Below are 23847 nucleotides of genomic sequence, written 5' to 3'. Positions count from 1 at the left end.
TTGATATCCCCGTCCGAGCTAGAGCACTAGCCTTTTAACGGACGTATGCTATTTGAGAAGCGTACACGTTGGTTTGCGTGTATTATTAAGATGATTATACAAAGGGTATAAAGTATATATACGTTAAGTTTAGTTACCAGAGTGCTCAATTTCGTAGAATATTTTGATAAACGTTTCTGGATGAAACAACTGAAATCTTGTGATCCACTTTTATATACAGATTATGCGAAACACTAAAACTATGAACTCACCAACCTTTGTGTTGACACTTGTTAGCAAGTTTATTCTCAGGTTTCCTAGAAGTCTTCCGCTGTTTGCTTATATGATAGACAAGCTATGTGCATGGAGTCTTACATGGCATATTTTTCAAGAAAACGTTGCATTCACCAAATCATCACCATGTATCTTATTTTGACTGCATTGTCAACGGAAATACTATTGTAAACTATTATTTACAGTGATTGTCTATATGTAGAAATCATCAGATGTCGAAAACCTTTGATTTAAATATTCATATTTGGTTTGCCTTTTCAAAAGAATGCAATGTTTATAAAACGTATCATATAGAGGTCAAATACCTCGCAATGAAATCGATGAATGACGTGTTCGTCCATATGGATTTGGAGCGATCGTCACACCATTATATACATCACCATCATTAAGCAAGCAAGAATTGATAAATTCACCCGGGTCTCCTGCTTTAGTAAGTCGAGTTGGTTTGTAAACCTTTTTCGGGTGTTCTTTTCTTGGTTCTTTCACTTCTATTTGAACTTCTTGTTCATATTTTTCTTCGTTTCTTGGAATGGGAGGTTTGTATAAGAATTCTTCTTCATCACTCAAATTTGAATCCTCCTTATTTTCCAATTTTAATTTTTCATATGTTGTTGATAACATATTTATGTTTTCATTTTGAAGGTTTTCTTGGGTGGTGAAATTATGATTGACTTCATTGTCAACTTCCATCGGACCATGTATGTAATGTTTAACTCTGTGACCATTAACTTTAAATTCAATCCCATTTGAATTTATTAACTCTACTGTTCCGTATGGGAAAACTCTTTTGACTATGAATGGTCCAGACCATCTTGATTTCAATTTTCCAGGAAATAGCTTGAATCGTGAATTAAAAAGAAGAACTCTATCTCCTTCTTTAAATTCTTTTAAACTTCTGATTCTTTTATCATGCCATTTCTTCGTTCTTTCTTTATAGATTAACGAATTTTCGTATGCTTTATGTCTTAATTCTTCTAATTCGTTTAGCTGACTTAATCGTAGACGTCCGGCTTCATGTAAATCAAGATTACATGTCTTCAAAGCCCAAAATGCTTTGTGTTCAATTTCTACTGGTAGATGACATGTTTTTCCGTAAACGAGTTTAAAAGGTGTGGTTCCAATTGGAGTTTTGTTGGTTGTTCTAAAAGCCCAGAGTGCATCCTCCAATTTCATGGACCATTCCTTCGAATTTGATCATACGGTTTTCTCTAGAATACGTTTTAAAGCTCGGTTGGTATTTTCAACTTGTCCACTTGTTTCTGGATGATATGCGGTGGAGATTTTATGAGTTACTCCATATCTTTTAAGAACTTTCTCAAGTTGATTATTACAAAAATGAGTACCCCGATCACTTATTAAAGCTTTCGGTGTTCCAAACCTTGCAAAAAGACGTTTTAAAAAGTTGACTACAACTCGTGCATCGTTAGTTGGGAGAGCTTGTGCTTCCGCCCATTTAGATACATAATCAATGGCAACGAGAATGTAGAGATTATTATGAGATTTTGGAAATGGACCCATAAAGTCAATACCCCAAATGTCAAATACTTCACATACTTGAATGACATTTTGTGGTATTTCATCGCGTTGACTTATTTTTCCGGCCCTTTGACAAGCATCACAGGATTTGCAAAGAAGGTGTGCGTCTTTGAAAATTGTAGGCCAATAGAATCCAGCATCGTAAACTTTTCTTGCTGTGAGTTGAGGCCCATAATGCCCTCCTGTTGGTCCTGTGTGACAATGGTTTAAGATTTGACTAGCTTCATCCTCGAATACACATCGGCGTATTATTCCATCGGGACAACTTTTAAACAAATGTGGATCTTCCCAGAAATAGTGTTTTATATCACTAAAGAATTTCTTTCGTTTTTGGTACGATAATCCTTTTTCAAGGAACCCACATACTAAATAGTTTGCATAGTCTGCAAACCATGGAATTTCATTATAATCTATCTTCAATAGATATTCATCAGGAAAGTTGTCTTGTATGGCCGATTCATTTAGAACTTCTAATTCGGGATTTTCAAGACGAGAAAGATGATCAGCGGCGAGATTTTCTGCTCCCTTTTTGTCTCGGATTTCAATATCGAACTCTTGTAAGAGTAAGATCCAACGGATTAATCGTGGTTTGGCATCTTATTTCGAGAAAAGGTATCTAAGAGCAGAATGGTCGGTATAGACCACCGTTTTAGCTAGAACGAGATATAAACGAAATTTGTCAAAAGCAAAGATAATAGCAAGGAGTTCTTTTTCAGTAGTTGTGTAATTTGTTTGTGCTCCTTGTAACGTCTTACTAGCATAATAAATAGGTTGAAATCGTTTTTCAATCATTTATCCTAAAACGGCTCCCATTGCAAAATCACTTGCATCGCACATTAGTTCAAATGGTAGATTCCAATTTGGAGTTAGCATGATCGGCGCATTAGTGAGTTTTTCTTTAAGAATATTAAAAGATTTGATGCATTCATCTGAAAAGATGAATGGAGCATCCTTTTCTAGGAGTTTATTCATAGGAGTGGCAATTTTAGAAAAATCTTTTATGAAACGTCGGTAAAAACCGGCATGCCTTAGAAAACTCCTAACTCCTCTAACATTGGTGGGATGTGGAAGTTTAGCAATTACATCTACTTTAGCTCTATCCACTTCAATTCCTTCCTTTGAAATTTTATGTCCAAGAACGATGCCTTCTTTAACCATGAAATGACATTTCTCCCAATTAAGTACTAGATTTGATTGTTCGCATCTAATAAGCATTCGTTCAAGATTAACTAGACATGATTCAAATGTATCACCGAAGACTGAAAAGTCATCCATGAAAACTTCCATGCATTCTTCTATCATGTCGTGAAAAATTGCCATCATGCACCTTTGAAAGGTTGCAGGGGCGTTGCAAAATCCAAATGGCATGCGTTTGTAAGCAAAAGTACCATAAGGGCACGTGAACGTGGTTTTCTCTTGGTCCTCGGGTGCTATTGGAATTTGAAAATATCCAGAAAAACTATCAAGAAAACAATAGTAACTATTTCCGGCTAATCTTTCCAATATTTGATCAATGAAAGGTAAGGAAAAGTGAGCTTTTCTGGTGGTGTCATTTAATTTTCTATAATCAATACAAACACGCCACCCTGTTACAGTCATAGTAGGAATAAGCTCATTTTTCTCATTCGTGATGACAGTCATGCCACCCTTCTTAGGCACGCATTGAACTGGGCTTACCCATGGACTATCAGAGATTGGATAAATTAAACCTGCATCAAGCAGTTTAATAATTTCTTTCTTAACAACATCTTGCATATTAGGATTTAGTCTTCGTTGGCGTTGCACATATGTTTTATGACCTTCTTCCATAAGGATTTTATGTGTGGAATACGAAGGACTTATTCCTTTAATATCATGAATTTTCCATGCAATAGCTGGTTTATGAGCTTTTAGCACAGAAATGAGTTGAGATTTTTCATTTTCAGTAAGAGAAGACGATATTATTACAGGTAATTCAGATTCACCATGTAAATAAGCATATTCCAAATGGTTTGAAAGTGGCTTTAATTCTAATGTCGGTGGTTCTTCTATCGATGATTTGTATCGATATCTGTCTTCCTCTTTTAGCATTTGAATTTCTTCTGTTGTTGGTTCATATCCATTAGCCATAAGTGTAGCTAACATTTCAGTTTCATCAATTGGTTCAGTTCCTTCTCCTAAAGAACATTCTCATGTTCCTTGTAATTCTGGAAAATCTTCTAACAATTCTGCATGTGAATCTATAGTTTGAATATAATAACATGTATCATCTGCAGATTGCGGTTGTTGCATCTATCAACTGAAAAGGTAACACTCTCGTCCTCTATACTTAGGGTCAGTTTTTTACCAAACACGTCTATTATTGCTTTAGCCGTGTTTAAGAATGGTCTTCCTAATATGAGAGGTACTCGAGAATCTTCTTCCATGTCCAGAATAACAAAATCTACTGGAAATACTAAAGTACCAACTTTAACTAGCATGTTTTTCATTATCCCTCTAGGATATTTTACTGATCTATCTGCTAGTTGTATGCTTATTCGTGTTGGTTTCAATTCTCCAAGGTCTAGTTTAGCGTATAGTGAATATGGCATTAAATTTATACTAGCACCTAAATCTGCCAATGCTTCTATTGAACTAAGACTACCCAGAAAACATGAAATTGTGAAACTTCCTGGATCTGATAATTTTTCTGGTATCTTATTTGTGATGACCCGAAAATTTTTGACTTATTTAAACCAATTCTCTATACGATTTATTATTTTAACACGCTAAACAAAGTCTGTTAGATTGAGTCTCAAAATTTTAGAACTGTTTCATATATACAATTACCTTTGATTACTCTCGACGATTCATGAACAATTATATGTATGTATATATATATGTACAAGTAAAAACGACTTTCCTACAGTAAAACCCTATTTGCTACAGTAAAACACTATTTGCTACAGTAAACCACTATTTGCTACAGTAAAACACTATTTGCTACAGTGAAACCGTATTTTGCTACAGTGCTACAGTGAAAAACGACTTTGCTACAGTGATTTGCTACAGTAAACACTATTTGCTACAGTAAACATATTTGCTACAGTAAACACTATTTGTTGCTGTAAAACACTATGAGCCTAGGTCTGCTGGTTCTGAGAGATCACAAGCTGGTACTGATTCTACTGATATTGATCAGCAACCTTCTGTTGCTGCTCACTCATCTGAACCAGCTGATGATCAAGATGCTGTGTGTTCTACAACCAGCTATTTGATGAACCAGCATCCGATTGAGCAGATTATTTGCTACAGTAAAACACTATTTGCTACAGTAACACTATTTGATGTCGACAAACTACCAAACAAAAACAGAAAAGGCGGCCATGCGATCGCATGGCAAAAACACTGAAAACTCATGCGATCGCATGAGCTACAGTAAACGGAAAAGTAATATAAATACGCCTGTTTTGCTCGACGAATTATCACATATTTTTTTCTTCAGTAATAAAAATTTATATTTAAATTATAATTATAATTTTAAATTTAAGTTTAATAATAATAAAGTATATTCGAGGGTGTTTTAATTCGGGTTTTAAACCACTTTAAGCTAAGGAAATATTGGGTATTGTTCGGGGTATTGTTCTTGAATCCAATGCCAACCATACAGTCGTCTACCATCATTACGTCTACGCAATTTGCCTACAATATTGAGTCTCAATATTGAACTGTGAGTTTATAGTCTCCCTTTTTAAATACTTTAAATATTTTTGGGCTGAGAATATATGCAATTTATTTTAAACGCGATAAGACACAAGTACATACTAAATTCTACACTGAGTTAAACCGAAAATCCCTTAGCTTTGGTAACTAGTAGCTGCCAGTACATAGGATATGGACTGGTGGGCGCGAATAATTGTATATGGATCCATAGGGCTTGACATCCCCGTCCGAGCTAGAGCACTAGCCTTTTAACGGACGTATGTTATTTGAGTTTAAGACACGTTGGTTTGCGTGTATTAAAACGAATGGGGTAATTATCACTATAGCGTTAAGTTTAGTTACCAGGGTGCTCTGTTACGTAGAATCTATTGATAAACTTTTGATGAAATCTTGTGGTCTATCTTTATATATGTTTATGACTCGAGCAATTAAACCTATAACTCACCAACATTCGTGTTGACTTTTTAGCATGTTTTATTCTCAGGTCCTTAGAATGCTTCCGCTGTGATGTGCTTGTTGCCTGCATGGAGTCTCTCATGCTTTGTACAAAGTTTATTGCATTCAAAATAAAACTGCGTTGTGTAATAAATAATTGGACTGTGATGTCAACCTGTAAATTAAAGACTTATGTATTTCGGAGTTTTGCTTATACCTAAGCACTCGCCCACATGTTTATAACTTTCTATGTTTAGAAAGTTACTTATTTTAATGAATGCAATATTTTATCAAAACGTATCATATAGAGGTCAAAACCTCACTGTGGAATCAATGATTAATGTGCCGCTTCAATAGCGATTTTGACGGGTCGTTACATTATTCAACAGTACTGCAGAACAATTAGCATTTTCTTTCTATTTGTGATTAGATCTTTCAAGAATTTAGCATATCTAGGCATTCCTGAAATCACATCAATGAAAGGAAGATTGACCTTTATCTGTTTAAACATATCCAAGAATTTTGATTGCTTGGCTTCAAGTCTCTCTTTTCTCATTTTACTCGGGTAAGGAAGTGGTGGTTGGTATGGTTTAACATAAGTTTTAGCCTTAACTGTGTTATCTTCATTAACGTTTTCAACTACCGGTTCTGTTTCCTTATCTTGTTCAGACTGTGGTTCTTGTGGAGTAGGAATAGCTTTATCAGAAATTACAGGTATTTCAGGTGGTTTAAGTGTAATACCACTTCTCGTGGTAATGGCTTTAGCTATTTCATTCCGGGGATTAGCATTTGTATCACTAGGTAAACTTCCCGATTTTCTTTCACCTATCAACCTTGCTAGGTTACTTACTTCTTGTTCCAAATTTTGAATCGAAGCTTGTTGATTTCTAAATGCTTGAGCATTTTGTTCATTGGTTTGTTTCTGAGATGTGAAAAACTGCGTTTGAGATTCAACTAACTTCGACATCATGTCTTCTAAATTTGGCTTTTTATCATCGGTTTGTGGTGGTTTGTTTTGAAAAACAGGTCTTTGCTGGTTGTAAGTATTATTGGATACTTGTTGATTGCTAGGACCTTGTTGGTTGTTGTATGGAACATTTCGATTATAATTCTGGTTTTGATTGTAGATTGGTCATGGCGGTTCATAATTATTCTGATAATTATTTCCAGGCCTTTGGTTTATGTATGAAACATTATCTCTTTGTTCCATTGTTAGTTCAATACTGAGACAATCTTTTGTCAAATGTGGTCCTCCACACTGCTCACAACTAATTCGTATTGAGTGAATATCCTTTGTCATCTTTTCCATCCGTCTCTCGACAGCATCTATCTTTGCAGAAATGGAATCTAAGTCATGGCTAGAATCAGCTCTAACTGCTTTAGATGATCTAACGATATCTTTTTCTTGGTGCCACTCATGTGAGTGGGAAGCAGTGTTATCAATAATTTTATAAGCATCAGTTGCGGTTTTCTTCATAATGGAACCACCAGCTGCTATATCGATGTCTTTTCTTGTTGTGATGTCGCATCCTTGGTAGAATATTTGTACTATTTGACAGGTGTCTAAACCATGTTGCGGACATCCTCTTAATAACTTTCCAAATCTGGTCCACGCCTCATATAGAGTTTCATTTGGCTTTTGTGTGAACGTAACAATTTCTCCTTGAAGTCTCACGGCTTTAGATGCCGGAAAGAATTGTTTAAGAAATTTTTCAACTAAAACGTCCCATGTATCAATCGCCCCTTCAGGTAACGATTCTAACCAATCTTTGGCTTCTCCCTTTAAAGTCCAGGGAAATAACATGAGATATATCTGTTCATCCTCCACTTCTCTTATTTTAAATAGTGTGCAGATCCTATTAAAGGTACGAAGATGTTCATTTGGATCTTCCTTCGGTGCACCACTAAATTGGCATTGATTAGTTACCATATGTAGGATTTGTCCCTTGATTTCATAATATGGCGCATTAATGTCAGGTTGAGTAATTGCGTGACCTTAGCCAGTGCGTTTAGCTCTCATTCGGTCTTCCATACTTAAAGGTTCCAGATTCTCCATAATTGAATTTGTTGAATCTGAATCACTAGAGGATTCTGATTTAATGGTTCGTTCCTCGTCAATCTCCGTTTGAATGATTGGTGGTTCCGGAGGAAAGATTAGTGGTTCAGGATCTATGAATCGTCCCTGAATATTCTCCGGATTCTCAATTGTGAGGTCGGGTTCAAAAAATGGATTATTGGAAATTTGAATTGGAGTACTTGATCGAATGGATGACGATTCTAAAGAAAAATCAATGGCGACAATATTTGCTAGATGTCTTGATCGAGTTACAGGTGGTGAACGTACAAAAGGTGGTGAACGTTTTGCTCGGTGCATTCACTGAATATCCTATTAGTTTTTAAAAAGAAAGAAAAATTATATAAGTTATCAAATTAATAGACTTTTCTGATTTTGCCCACGTTTCGAATAGCCAAAAGATGCAGCAGAGGGGCAGGATTCATTTGGTCTCAATATAATTGAGTACTGTTTGGCTCCAATAACCCGGTCCACGTACAAATCCAATTATTACTACGAACCAGAAAATTTTGATGCCTATTAATTTAACCGCTTAAAATAATTTTTCGTTTAAATTTAAAGAAATTTTAGATAAGAAATAGAAAAAATCTAAGTCCTAAAAACTAGAGCGTCGAGAAATAAGAAAGAAAAAGAGCGCGTCGAGAAACGTCGAAAAATAAAAGGTCGAAAAATAATAAAAAGAACGTAGCGCGTTGAAACTTAAAAAGGAACTAAAAACTAAAAATTAAAAGTTGCGTCTAAAAATATTAAAGCTTAAAAGAAATTCAATATCCCAAATGGCAATAACTTAAAAAGGTACTAAAATATAAAAACGGCATCGCAAAATTCTAAAGCACTTAAATCTTAGTCTAAAGAAAAAGTACTTAAGGGATTTTACGGCAAAGCCTAAAAATCTAGAAGTAAAAATAACTATGGCAAAAACTATATCTTAAAACTAAAACGAGCGAAAAATACAAACATTACGCTTAAACGATTAAAAGGTACAAAATATAAATAAAAAAAACTTAAAGTTGTAAAAAGTACAATTTTATAAAAATATTATTTTTATATTATTTATTTTATAAAACTATTAATTTTATAATTTAATTAAACTAATTAAACTAAATAATACAAATTAAATAAACTAGACTTAATCAATTAAAATACTAAAACCTAATTAGGGTTTAAATAATAATAATTAAAATATACCCCGTAATTAATGCTGAATTATGGTTAACTGTGGCGTGTCAGACACTCTCATGCGATCGCATGAGAATTTGCCTACGGGCTCATGCGATCGCATGAGCTAGGGTTACGGGCCAGGCCTTGGGCTGCTACAGTACGGGCCGAGTAGTTTTTATATTTTTTTTTTCTGTTTTCTGATTTATATTTATATAAATTAAATAAAACTTATATTTTTACAAAATAAAAATAAAGAAACTTTATAATTTTATATATATATATTTAACAAACTATTAAAAATATTTATATTTTTGTTTTTCTTTTTATATTTTCGTCTATTTAAAACGTATTTTTACAAAAGCGTATTTTTATAAAAGTAAACTAAAAATTAATAAATTTTTTTTTATAGCGTTGCGCTTCCGGCGTTTATGCAAGAATGTCCCCGGCAGCGGCGCAAAAAATACTTGATGTTATGCGAGGTGTACTAGGAAATAGTATTATTTTTACAACGAAATACTATTAAATACGATACAATTTTACACAAGATATTTATTTATTTATAGAATGGATATACCTAAACCTTGCTACAACACTTATAGGCAGTGCACCTAATCGTACAGTAGTGTAGTTTTTAGTAAGTCCGGTTCGTTCCACAGGGATCTCTTTTAAACAAGCTTAACGCTATATTAGTTTTAACTTATAAAAATACAAATATATATATAAGTAATATTATTATTATAAAAGGGGGTTTTTACCGTTTAATGACCGGTTTGTCGATTTTAAAACTTTAGTCGCAGTTAAAACCTAATGTAAAATATTAAAAATAAATACAACTTAATTTAAAGCGTAAAGTAAATAACGATAATGAAATTGCGATAAATAAAAGTGCGATAAAATAAAATTGCGATAATTAAAGAGTATGATAATTAAAGGTGCAATTAAATACAATGACAATAAATAAAAGTGTGATAATTAAAAGTGCAATTAAATATAAAATAAAAGAATTATGCTTATTTAAACTTCCATAATCATGATGTTTGACGTGTTGATTTTTAGTTTATTCCCATGGGTTAATTGTCCTTTGTCCTGGATTATTCGATATGTCCATACGGATTTGTCCATAATAGTCCATCAGTCATAAATATAAAGTGCGAAAGTCTTCGTCAAATTATTCTTATTCCCGAAGTCAAATATTCCAACTAATTGGGGATTCGAATTGTAACAAGGTCTTAATACTTTGTTTAATGAATACACCAGGTTAACGACTGCGTGTAAACCAAGGTTTTACTACTTTGTTAACAATTACACCAATTACCCTTGAATGTAATCCACCCCTGTTTCAACAAGTCTATTAACTTTTAATCCAGATCCGTGTCCGGTAAAATGAACAATTATTGGTATTTATAGATATCCGGCCCACCGTACCCAGTCAAGCGTATGTGGTTATATATATATATACGTCAAATTATAAGTCTATATATTAATTTAACGAGGTATCGTTTAGTTAATATAAAACCCATTAATAGCCCATAGTCTAATTTCCACAAGTGTCGTTCTTTTATCCAACCCCCAATTATGGTACAAAGCCCAATTACCCAATCTTAATATTTTTAGCCCAACATCATGATTACTTCGTTTTAAATAAGCATAATAATAACTTAGCTACGAGACATTAATTTAAAAATAACATTAACCATAACTTACAGTGATTAAAAATAGCGTAGCGTTACACGGACATAATTTCGACTTACACCCTTACAACATTTGCTAACATACCCTTATTATTAGAATTTAAAATTAAAATTAAAATATTAATATATATATATATATATATATATATATATATATATATATATATATATATATATATATATATATATATATATATATATATATATATATATATATATATCTTACGTATGAGAGAAAGAAGAAAAAGTTGATGAATTCGATCACCAAACTGCGAAATTTATAGGACCAGAGCTGAAAAAGGGTGCCATGCGATCGCATGGCTTTTGTGCCTCCAGGCCATGCGATCGCATGGGGGTAGGTACCAGCTCACATATTTTTGTTTTCAAGCTTGTCGACGTTTTAATATATAAATAATTATAAGAATTATTTAAATATTATATTATATTTATGTGCATAGTTGACTTGTAATTTTTAGTCCGTTGCGTCGAGCGTTGAGAGTTGACTTTGGTCCCGGTTCCGGTTTTTCGAACATCATTGCGTACAATTTAATATCTTGTACTTTGCGTTTTGCGTCTTGTACTTTTGTAATTTTGAGACGTTTCTCATCAATAATTGGAACCACTTTGATTGTACTTTGTACTTTTGAGCTTTTTGGTCGTTTGCGTCTTCAATTCGTCGAATCTGTCTTTTGTCTTCACCTTTTATTATTTAAACGAATATCACTTGTAAATAGAACAATTGCAACTAAAAGCTTGTCTTCCTTAAAGGATAATGCTATGAAATATATGTTCGTTTTTAGCATTATCAGGCGGCAACTCTGAAAACTGCCAAATTTCCTTATGTCTTGTGCTCTTTAATCGAGTTTTCTGTATAAAATTGATGTTTTTATGCGTGTATCTCCTAGGATACACCATTAAGTCCCCACAGTTTAATGTCTTTATGTTTGTAAAAAATAAAGTCATTAAACTAAAAATAAAAGATGCCTTTTTCCTCGAAGACACAAAACTGCTGTAGCCGTCTGATTTTCTGCTCTGACGTCATTTTATCAATCAAGAATTTGCCCCCAAAATCTTTCTAATTTATTTTCAAAGTTTAAATTGTTTGTGCTATAGATCTGTCCCATACACGTGTCTCAATCTCATCCCTTTATTATTCATTTGCTTGACTATAAATAGTCCGACCTTTTACCTTTTTCGTTTTCCGAAAACTGTTTATTTGCTGTGAAGATATCTTGCAATTTATTCAATTTAGCAATCCGTCAAGTATAAGGTTAGTGATTGTTCATCTTTTCTTCTGTTTGAATTTTCATTTTTCATACTACCATGGCCGAATCCAGCAGTACGTCCTCTCAAAGAGACAATCGTGACGTCAGCACCATCCCTTCTAGTATCACAGAAGCCGATATTGAGCAATTATGTAAGAAACACAGATATCTTGGATTGTTGAATCCTATTGTTCCTTCACCTAACGATAGGGCCAATAAACCGCCAAAAAAGATGATTACCCTCTATAAATTGCAATTAACTGTAGGAAATCTCTGTATTCCTCTCTCGTCCTTTCTTCAACAAATTCTTGCCCACTATGGGATAGGTATTAGTCAAGTTCATCCATTAGGTTTACAGAAAATTATTCTTTTTGAAATGTACTGTAATTCTGTAGGAGAAGCTCCCAATGTGAATATTTTCCATGAATTATTTAGAACTAGATTAGTTAGCAAATGCTGGTATACATTTGATTGTAAGCCGAACAAGGCGTTTACTGGGGTGAAAGAAAGTTCTTTAAAGAACTGGAAAGATCCCTATTTCTTTGTTAATGAAAGGGTTGTTCAAGATGCCTGGGCATGTGTTTGTGGTTGGAGAAAAACTACCATAGGAGTTAGCAAATCCACCACATTATCTGATGATGAAAGGTTTATTCTTAGTACTTTGAAGACATACAAATTTCCACAAAGGTCATATGATGATTACGAAGCCATATTGGTTCTCTGTAAAATGAGTAACAACTGGCGTTCTGGATATACACCGGTGCTGCGCTGGGAAGGCCGTGGTAGGCACCTTTATTGATATATTCTGTTATTTGTTATGATGTTCTGAGTTGTGTATGTTCTTATATATGTTTCTGTTTTTTTTTTTTTGTATATTATCTGATTGCAGAAGAAGTCATGCAGGTTTACAGAACCTTCAAGAAGACCAATCTTGATCCTTTGATTGTGTCTGAACGGCCCAAAACCCCTGCTGAAATTGAGGCAGAGAAAGCCCAAGATGCTGCTTTTGAACAGCAACTGAAAAGCCCAGAGCGATCTGCTGAGGGTGGAAATGGTGGCACTGTTCAACCATCTCCTGATGTTGAAATTGTTGATGTCACCCCTGATCCGTCCAGCGCCAAGAAGGCTGGTAAAAGTTCAAAGCGAGAGGGGAAACGTCCAATAGGTGAAACTGCTGACAAACCAAAGAAGAGAAGTATATATCTTCACTGTGCCTGCATAAGTAGATTAATAATTTGATGTTGAAGTTCTATTGTATGTTCATTTGCTTTTTCATTATATAGGATTGGTTCTTCCAGATGTGTAGTTGATGCTTCTGCTTGGAAGGATCTTGAAAGCAATAAAACTGTTGATGTTGAGGATGACAATGATGATGATAATGAGGAAACTGATGATGTTGATTTGTTTGAAACTCCTCCATTTAGAACTCTACATACATCAAAAGGGACTGATACCACACAATCCTCTGCTTCCACTCAACCACCATCCATTCCATTAAGCGGACTACAAGCCTTTCTTGATGATCCCAATAACAAATCTGATGATTTTGCTGAGTTTTTGAAGGTAACTCTTTTTTATACTTTATGATTTATCAATCATCACTTTATTGTTAATTGAATTCTTATCTTGTCCATTGTATTTAATGTAGGCAAACACTGTTGCTGATTTATCTTCCTCTCTATCCACCATGACCTTTAAACAAAGTTATCAGTCTACTGCTGCGGCATTGGTGCTTCTAAATCAACATATGATTCATGACCTTAAGATGCAGAAAGCTCATGAGACTATCATTGCCAATGCTGTGCACAATGCTACTAGAGTGAATAAGCTTGAGCTTGATTTAAAGGATATCAACATGAAATTGAAAACTTCGATGGAGACTGTAGAGAAAAAGGATAAGCTGTTAGAAGTAGTGGAAACAAAATGTGTTGCAGAGAGGGTAGAAAAAGAAAAATGCATGGAAGAGAAGGATAAGCTGGTGAAGGAAAATGAAGAGTTGAAGAAGTTGCTTGATGAGAAGAATCAATTATTGGAGGAGAAGATTGCTGCTGCTACTGATGTTAAGAAGGACTTTATTGATTTAAAAACTGGTATCCCTGATCTTGTGCATAGGGTGTTGGGTTCTAAACTTGTGGGTGAAACTTTCAACAGGTATTTAGTGGCATCTACAGAATGTGATCTTACAGATGCAATGGAAGAAATTTTGAATGCCCTGCCTGTGAAACCTGACCCTTTACCAGATGCTATTTCAAAACACATGAAACCAGATACTGATGCCAAACTGCAGTTGGCCATTACTGAAGTAACATCCTTGAAAATTGATTCTGTAAGTGAGGTTTGTGCTAGGGAGGAGGTGTCAGTGAAGGATATTTTGGATGTGCCCATTTAAGAACATATTTTCTCTGTAATAACAATGTGTAATAACTTGATACTGATAATTTGTGTATATTGCCATTATGCTTAATGCTAGCATATTTTGCTATTCTTATTATTATGTTGCTGCTATGTGCATTTAAATTCATATAGCGTGTCATATGAAATGATGTTTGCCTTAAACTGATTTTTAATTATGCATTGAACTGCAATCCGTCATCCGCTGTTCGTGATACTCATCACAGCATTCGCCTTTATGAGTCTAAAGTATACTGCTACTTAAATGTTATTGTGTTTTGAGTTTAATATTTGTATATCTGATTTGTTTTGAGCAAAACAAATATAATTCTATAATTTCTGCATAAACAATTTATTCATTCTCCGTTCTGCATTAACTGAATGATGTTATGAAGAAATAACGAGAAGTCTTTTGATAACTTCTGAAATAGGATGTGAATGAATCATAATGATAGTATTTTGTCCATATGTTATAAAAATTGATAAATGTGTTAGAGAAAATTCTGTTTATGGAACTAGCAATGTTCCGTCTAGCGTGTTGCGCTTAGGTTTTGTGCGGCTTTATAAAATACACTTGTATTTAATGTATTCTGTTTACAAGTTATAAATGGATTTATGCCGTTGTGATAAACCATTCTATATGTCATGACATTAGTTCCCTCTAGCGAAGCAAACACTTTACGCTAGCCGATCCCTTGTGTCTATAATGTTGACACAAGAGCTTCTACCATCGGGGGCATAAAAATGTCTTGCCTTATGTGGGTAGGAATGAATGCCATGCTTTACATTCGTAACGCGTAATGCTGTGCGTAAGAAAAATTTAAAATTTTATTGATAATACGGTCACACATACAACATTTTTGTGTAATATCTTCGCATGGGGTGATCAAGTCCCAATTAGAAAATTACAAAAAGTGTATTGTGTTGTTGCATGAACTGATGAAAATTAAAAATGTGATAAAAACTATTCTGCGAGATTCATGATGTTATACTGTTGTCCGTGTATCGTATTGCGTCCTGCTTTCAATGTTACCACATTTTAGGTGGTTTGAAGTACCCGTTCACATCATCTCTACTGAACAACTGCCTTGATGATTCCCCCCTGACAAAATTTCCTGGAGCCTCATGAACCACTGATCTCTCCCTTGGTGGTCCAACATATTCAGAGTGTATCACTGTTACACCGTTTGGTGTTGGGAACCGCAATTCTGCATGCGGTGTAGAAGTAATTGCTTCGAATTTTCGAAGGGTCCGCCTACCGAACAACGCACTGAACAGTGATCTGCCATCAATAACTGTAAAGTCCACAATTTCTGTACAGACCAAAGGGTGTGTTCCCAATGTGACATCCAGTTTTACTTTACCAACTGCTCTTATTGATTCACCCGTAATACCAGCAATCTTTAAGTTCGTATAGCGTAACCGATTCTTCACGCTGAACGGATATTCCTTAAAACAATGCAAATACAAAATATCTGCTTCACTACCTGTGTCAGTATAAATGCGAGAGATGTTTCTGTTTGTTATTATAGCTGAAATGACCACGGGCTCTTCTGACAAGTGCCAATTTGGAATGGTATGACATATGATTGGAGCATACATCCAGCTCTTCGTTCTGCGTTCTCCGTCTGCTTCATTTTCCTGCTCCTCATTCCATATGACCTTGATGTGCATTTCTGGAGTTGGATCTCTTTCATCATTCCATTCTTCCCTTCTGTTCCAGTCACGTCGTCCACCGTGACGTACTTTTCCCTGCCAAGCAAAACGTTTGTTTGGATCATTTCGCCGATATTTTTTCCCTGGCAACAGATGATTCAACTCGCCAGCCTTGATCTTTGCAATGATCTCTCTCATTAATGATTTGCAATTATCTGTTTCATGTCCATATGCCTCATGAAAGTCACACCACTTGTCACTCTGTGGTCCCTGACGCTCTTCCATCGGCGGTGGAGGGTGAAATGATTCCTTAATTGGTTCTGTGAACAAGATTTCTTTTGGAGTTTTTGTTAATGCCATAATAAGTGGATGCCTTTCTAATGGCTTTCGATGGTGATAATTGTCATTTGGATGATTATTTCCTCTCCAACTGCTCTGCTGTTGCTGGTAATTATTGTCATAACCCCGTTGTCTCTGATAATTGTCATTCCTGTTCCGCTCTCCGCCTTGCTGCCTGAAGTTTCTCTGATAATTATCCACTCTTAGATATCCCATTTCACCTGCTCGTAAATGTTTCTAAGCAATACCCAACGCTTGATGTAATGTCTTTGGAATATCATAACGCAAAGCATGAATTAGTCTCCCAAAACGTCGCTGATCGAGACAAAATATAAATCCTGAAACAAGCCGAGACTCTGGTATATCTGGTATTTTATGACATTCAATGGTATAACGCTTCATGAAATCACTCAATGATTCATTCTGACGCATCGTTATCTCATGTGCATCAAGATGTGACAACGTGCAGCTTCTCAAACTCTGATACTGCATCACAAATTTTGCCCTCAAATCAAGGAAACTGGTAATACTCCTTGGTGCAAACTAGCGAACCACTCGCGTGCCATTTTTTGCAGTACCATTGGAAACATATGGCACGCAGTTTCATCTTCCCAATGCTGCAACCTCATGACTCCTTCAAACATAGTCAGAAAATCCTCCGGATCTGTTGTACCATCATAAACACCAATTGATGGAATTCCCAAATTTCTTGGTAATGGATAATCTGCAATTCGAGGAATAAAATACTGTGTTGATTCTGCCATTGCTGGTGGTTTAATAGCTTCATCACCAGTAATCAAAGCAAACAAATTATCCATAGCTGTTGCACGGATGGTTGGTTGTGCTAACTTTTGTTTAAATCGTGATGGCGCTGTTTTAGTTAAAATTCCATCCAGTAACTTGCTTGCCATTTCTTCAGTCATAAAGAACTGTTCACCTTCGTCTTCAAAATTCCAATCATCATCCAAAAAACCTTCATCATTGTGTTGTTTGCCTTCATCATCAACTAAAGCATTCAACTGATTGAATAGCTTGGACAATTGTGATTTAGAAATTGACTTTCCTTTGTTGTTATGCCTAGCGTTCACATCAGAAGTCTTCTTGAAAGAGACATTATGTGTTCCTCGTCTGGCCTTCCATATTCCTGTGCTGGAACCTCCCATCAATGGTTTTCTCAACCGTGGTATGGTTTCATGAACTTGATCATCTGCTGTGTCAGTGTTCAAATGATCTTCTTCAACAGAAGTCTCTTCAAGAGTTAACTGATCAACTGGTATGTTTTTAATGAGATTTTCATCGATTGGTTCAAGTGTTGTTTTTGATGAGGTTGTTTCAGTTGCCTTCGTGCTTTTGGTGGTTTTGGTGGTCTTTGAGACGGGTGGCGCCATCTGTTAGTACGATTTTCCGTATAGCGGCTGTAAGGTACTAGTACAGAAGATTAGCTACTCAGCATGTGGCGTATACTGTTGATTGTTGTTTGCCCTCGAGAAATAATCTCTGCAGACCCGGAACACAGATATAAGATCTGTGGGGTGGCCTCAATCAATCTGTGGATCAGTCTGTAATGATCCGTCTAGCACACTGCTGCTAAGCGGCTAATATTATTTTAGAGTGAGAAAGAACTGTGTGAGAGAGAAAGTGTACTTCTCTCTGACTGAAGTTCAGATCAGAATCATGTCCAATGTGGTGACCCAGGGGGTCTATTTATAGGCGTAGAATGTCCGAATTTCACGGGATACACGTGTCAACCACTGAATGGTTCTGTTACGTGAAGTATCCGGAATGTCGGTGGCGTGTGCTGACGTGGCTGCGTGCCGTTCACGCGCTGAGTTAAAGGGCTTATGCATAGAAGCTGCCTGCAGGGCTTACGCTTGACGATGGGCGGCCTGATAAACACTGGGAGGCAACTCTAAAAACTGCCAAATTTCCTTATGTCTTGTGCTCTTTGATCGAGCTTTCTGTATAAAATTGATGTTTTAATGCGTGTATCTCCTAGGATACACCATTAATATCTATCTTTGTTATTTGATATTTTGGTATTAATGTAATGAAGTAGATATTAACTACTAGCCTTTAAGAGCCCGTGCGTTGCACGGCGACTCTTAATCATAAAAACTTGAAACGTGAAATGTTATATCAATTAACTGTATAATAAATACAGTATCACAAAAATTGTTGTGGATGAAATAAACGTTCATACATCGTAGCTGATGAAAGCTATGCAAATTAAATAATTATAAACGCATCTTTGCAAACACAACCAACACTTAGAAATTGATTTGAAGTTCTTATTTAGCAGAAGCCCAGATGTATGTCAATGATTTACCTAATCCATTGCATCAAGTAACAAATACTATCCGTCATGATGTATTAGAAAGTGATGGATGCCCATAACTAAGTTTCCATAAAAAAATATTACCTGGATGAAGCTCTCGGGCCTGCTTTTTAGGAAACATATAATAGAATTTCACACAACTGAGCATGGACTTGTGTGCAGAAATTTGATTGCCTTCATCCTGCAATAGAATTTCAGTCAATCAGCTTGTATTTGTTTGAACTTCTGCATAATTGGATTGTGTACTATAGCAAATAAATAAAAGCACAATTGATCTAGTAATTATAGAATCACATTATTATATAAGGTTGTCCCATATGTAGATTTAAGGGGTCAAATGAGTTAAAAATGATCTATAATATAAACATTTGTGCATAAAAACTAAAAAACCATATTTTAACAATATGTTTAACTATTAACAATATGGTGAACATTTGATCCATGTTACCCATTAGTTATAACATACACCGAATCAACTATTTTATATATAATATTGGGGAGTAAATTGTGACAATTATCTGAACGGGGCCAATTTTTTAAAAATAGAAACTTGGTTGCAAAGTTTATCCAAATCCGATATGTTTACACCATTACTGATAGACGTTGTTTATAAAAGTAAGTATCAAGATGCTTATTGTACTTGTACCCACTAAAGTTGTACTTTAAAATTATTAAATCATAAAGATAGAAACTCAAACAAAACAACCTATAGGTCAACTCAAACAAAACAGTATGTAGACCAATGTATTCATTTTACCATGAACTATGTTGGGTCGTAAGTACAAAAAATCATACCTGCCATACTTGATAAGCCCTCCAACACACACCCACCTCAAAGTGCTCACCAGTTGTTTTCTGCACTTAAGAGACAAGCATTTTACTATAGCTAGTAGAGTAGTAATTAGTAGAAACAAACTGTATGTTAATAGCGAGGATATGGTGAACCCCAAGAGCAATATCCCATTTCCAGTGACTATTTATGTGCTTTGCAAGACCATAACAACTTGTTGGAGTACAAACATTATGTCATCGATAATATATATGTACAAACATATACAAATAGTGTCATCTCTATACTTTACCACTACAATAACAAATAAGACATATTTGCAGATCAACCTTATAAAAAAGAAACACGGTATGAGTAAGGTTTAATCAGCGAAATTCTGCATAATTGACAAGTATATAATGGAATAGCACAAAATCGTCAAATATATACTGGAATAGTAAACAATCAAACAACACTTGTAGATCAAATATAAAATATTGATACAAATACAAGTATGTTTACTTGTATATTGCTACTTATTATATAAAATTACACATACACTACCATAGGATACACCAATTAGGAGTATACAATTACATATCTCGTACGATTACAAACTTAACATAAATTTCATATTAAAGTACAACTAAATAGCTAAGTAATCTCATGGTGTATATAAATTGACATAAATAGTGTATGACGTTAAAGCAAGTAAGCCATGAAGTTTAACCAATAGTTATTCATTATATCACCACTAAATCATACAAAATTTATGGAAACCAGTCAAATTGAAAAAATATGCCCTCCCCGACATTTATTCAAACACCTAGTATGCATCTAAGACAGGCTCAAAATCACTATTGGTGAATGGAGCAAAATATCAATACCTTTAGATGGTGTTTATCAAGCCAATTCTGGAAACAAATCATATATATTCTTTTATTTAAATTTATCTATTTAATAAAATATAAAATAAACTAAAAAGCTTAAAAACATTATTTTTTAATCAACTTTTATATAAGCTTCTGAACTTTCTGGTATTGTTAACACATAATATGAACCGATTCGATTTAATTAATACCTTACCAGTGTAGTGGTATCAGGCGGCCATGGGCAATTGAACATGATAACCTGTGAGTCTACATACGTATGTAACAGCATAAAATTAAGTGAATACCTGTCAAAACAACACATCGATTATTAGAATTCAACAACATGGTTTACCAGAAAATGACAATGGGTGCTTTATACCGAAACAATCTTCAATAATTAGCATGAATCGTCGACCACCGGAAAGCGATATAATGACCGGAAAAGCTTCAACCAAATTCAATCGTTGTAAAACGCAAACCCAAATGACAGGAAAAACTTCAACTGATTTCAATCGTTGTAAAAAGCAAACCCATTTACAAACCGGAGAAGCTTCCGGCGAATAAAATAAACCGGACATATTATACAAAATTTATATCACTAAATGCGTAAAAATGTAACGAATTAATTAGTTGTTGCGGCATCGTTTATTACGGCCGCCGGAGGCGGCAATCGTCGATTTAAAGGGCATGGTTGATTGTATTTTGAAGAGAGAGGGGTAGAGTGTTTTTAAGATCTGGATCTGTGTTCTGCGGTTTTCAATTGTGGAGAGAGATGGTGTGGTTTGGTTCTGGCACGTGGAAATTAGGTTTATTAAAAAAACTTTTAACTTGGCAAAAAAATCCACGTGGAGTATTTTTCCTGATTGTAGGGTCAGTGTGCCACATCAGATTTAAGTTTCACGCTTTTAAATTGTAGAGAAGATATAAAACTCTCGTCTTTGCAATATTGTGGTTGGGCATTTTCATCGTTGTTTGGGTTTGTAAGTATTTTTTTTTCCCTTTTTTCATCAGTTTTTCTTTTTCCAGTATATGTGATCTATGCTTATGTTCTATAATTATTTGTTTGATGCATTGTGCTTGTTATTTGTTACTGTTGTCGTTGTTTATAGTATTTACTATTCATATTTAAGGCTTTAATTATGAGTTCTGTTTTATTGTTTATTGTCGTTATTAAAATGTGAGCTTGAGTGTTTGACAGTCTTATATTATGTTACGATACCCTCATGGCGAGTGTGAAACGTCCGACAAAGTTAGGTCAACATAAGTCTATCTTTTGTGGGGTTGTTGGCCAATGTAGTAATAGTTGAAATGCCTGATGTTGCTTTGAGGCAAAACTCTGCTAGGAATATGTTACAAAGCCGAAATCGTGCTGAGAGTTTGTTTGTTGTTCCTTCCTCTGCTTATTTTGTTATGCCAACATCTTTTGAGAACTTGGTTTCCGCGGTTCAGTTTACTGATGGTGCTTCGTCTATCGATTCGCTTTTGGCAATCTCACCTGGTAATTTTTCTTTTAGTTTTTGGTAAGGTTTTATACGACCGTTAAGATGATTGTATTATGTGCTTTTAATTGGATTACACTGTTTAATACATTTATTGTTTTGCATATGCTATGTGTGTATTCTTTTTAAGAATACATGGGAGTTTGTATTTATGTTTGTTGTCATTGTGATGAAAACTTTTGGTACGAAGAGCGTTTGAAGGCATTTACTCGGGAAAACGTTTTCGTTATCATGGCTGCTGTGAGCAGGGTCGTGTTTGGTTGACTAGACATCGAGAACCTCCTGATGCAGTTAAGTCTTATATGGAGAATGCTCAATTTATGGAGAATATTAGAGCCTACAACCAAATGTTTAGCATCATACAGAATCAAAAAATTTGTCTGCGTACCAGCAAGAGCACAGCAGCGAACAATCGATCATACAACAACATTAAAATTTGGGAAAACCACCGACTTTGTTGAGATAATTAAAATTGGTTTCCCACTCCCATGGGAGCCATCCACCACGTCGGAAACGTACAACCAGCAGGCAACCCAAACTTGACACAAAAAAAGCCAAAAAAGCGACATCATTAACTTCAGTTAATATGCTCAAAAAGCAAATATTACCTTAACTTTTTATAGAAATATCCTCCAGCATAACAGAAAAACATAAAATCACCTACATTTATGCACAACGACGACATTTTCCAGCTAACCCTATGGAACGAACTTGTAACAAGTTTCGATACTGAGCAGTACGAGCCAACGTCAAAACCAGTGAACATAGATATTGGGTCAAAAATGACGAAGGTAAATAACATCTAAATAAACATTATAAGAACTGCTTTTTGCTTCCGATTACATTCTGGACGTATTTATTAACTTACAATGATAGATTTGGTTACTTATGTTTCCTAGCTTACGTCTTTTCTGTTTGCTTCGTTACAGGAAAACCAAGGCTAATTGGATCTTCAGCGACACACCATTACTTAAATCCAGATTTTGTTGTTAAAAGGGTAATTGTATTACTCTATAATTGATACTATCCTACCTTTTATCAGGTTTTTGTTCTCCAGTTTTGTTGATGCTCCTACTACCAACGTGAATAATTTTGTTGTTGAAAGGGTAGTTGCAGAAACTCGTGATATTTTGTTGTTAAAAGCATGATGTTAAACCATCAAAGAGGTTCGATATTTTGTGAAGGTGTGTTGAGAGTTTTAAATATACTTTATGTTATACTTAATCTTTATCTCTATAAGATAGTTAACATTATGTCTTGATGGAGTGCTCTGTGTTTCCTTTTGTGTCTAAAGCTATTATTGTAAGATTATTATCTTATGAAGGATGGTTCACTTTTGGATGCAAACCTTGTGGGTCGAAGGCTGGTAACAAGGTTATTGGTTCTACTGCTCAAATGATGTGGGGATGTCAACAATGGTTTTCAAGTTTTTAGAAATGTACCCAAAGTAAGTAATGTTTAGGTTTGTATAACCTCATACAATTGCAGACATGAAATATCTCGAGTTGTTTTGACCATGTCTTATGTAATTGTATCGCATGTATGACATCTTAGATTCATTATAATTGTATCGTACACCTAATTGGAACGTTTTCGAATACTATTTTGTAAAGTTAGCGTGCAACGCACGGGCTTTTAAATCTAGTATATAGATATAGATATATAGATGTTACATCATTAACGTACAAAGTCTTGTGATCCCTTGAGCTAGTTTGTAATTTGGAAATTCTAACCTTGTTGGAATATAACCCATCACTTGATACTTTTGTTGTTGTGTCACAGGTGACACCTTAAATAGATTATACACCAAGAAAATATATATTAAAACAAACTATTTGAATATTAGACGCATTAAAAATAGCAAACGTAA

The 23847-nt window shown here is 34.8% G+C and overlaps 1 long non-coding RNA gene across 1 annotated transcript; it reads right to left on the bottom strand.

Moving 5' to 3' along the window:
- Positions 1-18688: 18688 nt before the first annotated feature.
- Positions 18689-19693, bottom strand: LOC139861718 (uncharacterized). The gene is made up of 3 exons (XR_011763910.1): positions 19633-19693; positions 18922-19018; positions 18689-18828 (listed from the first exon to the last, which is right to left on the bottom strand). It is a non-coding gene; the product is annotated as an uncharacterized lncRNA (long non-coding RNA).
- Positions 19694-23847: the final 4154 nt, after the last annotated feature.

The sequence above is a fragment of the Rutidosis leptorrhynchoides genome, chromosome 8 (assembly GCF_046630445.1).
Source record: "Rutidosis leptorrhynchoides isolate AG116_Rl617_1_P2 chromosome 8, CSIRO_AGI_Rlap_v1, whole genome shotgun sequence".
Taxonomy (NCBI): Eukaryota; Viridiplantae; Streptophyta; class Magnoliopsida; order Asterales; family Asteraceae; genus Rutidosis; species Rutidosis leptorrhynchoides.
The sequence above is the reverse complement of the archived record's forward strand: the minus strand, read 5'-3'. Positions and strand labels throughout refer to the sequence as shown.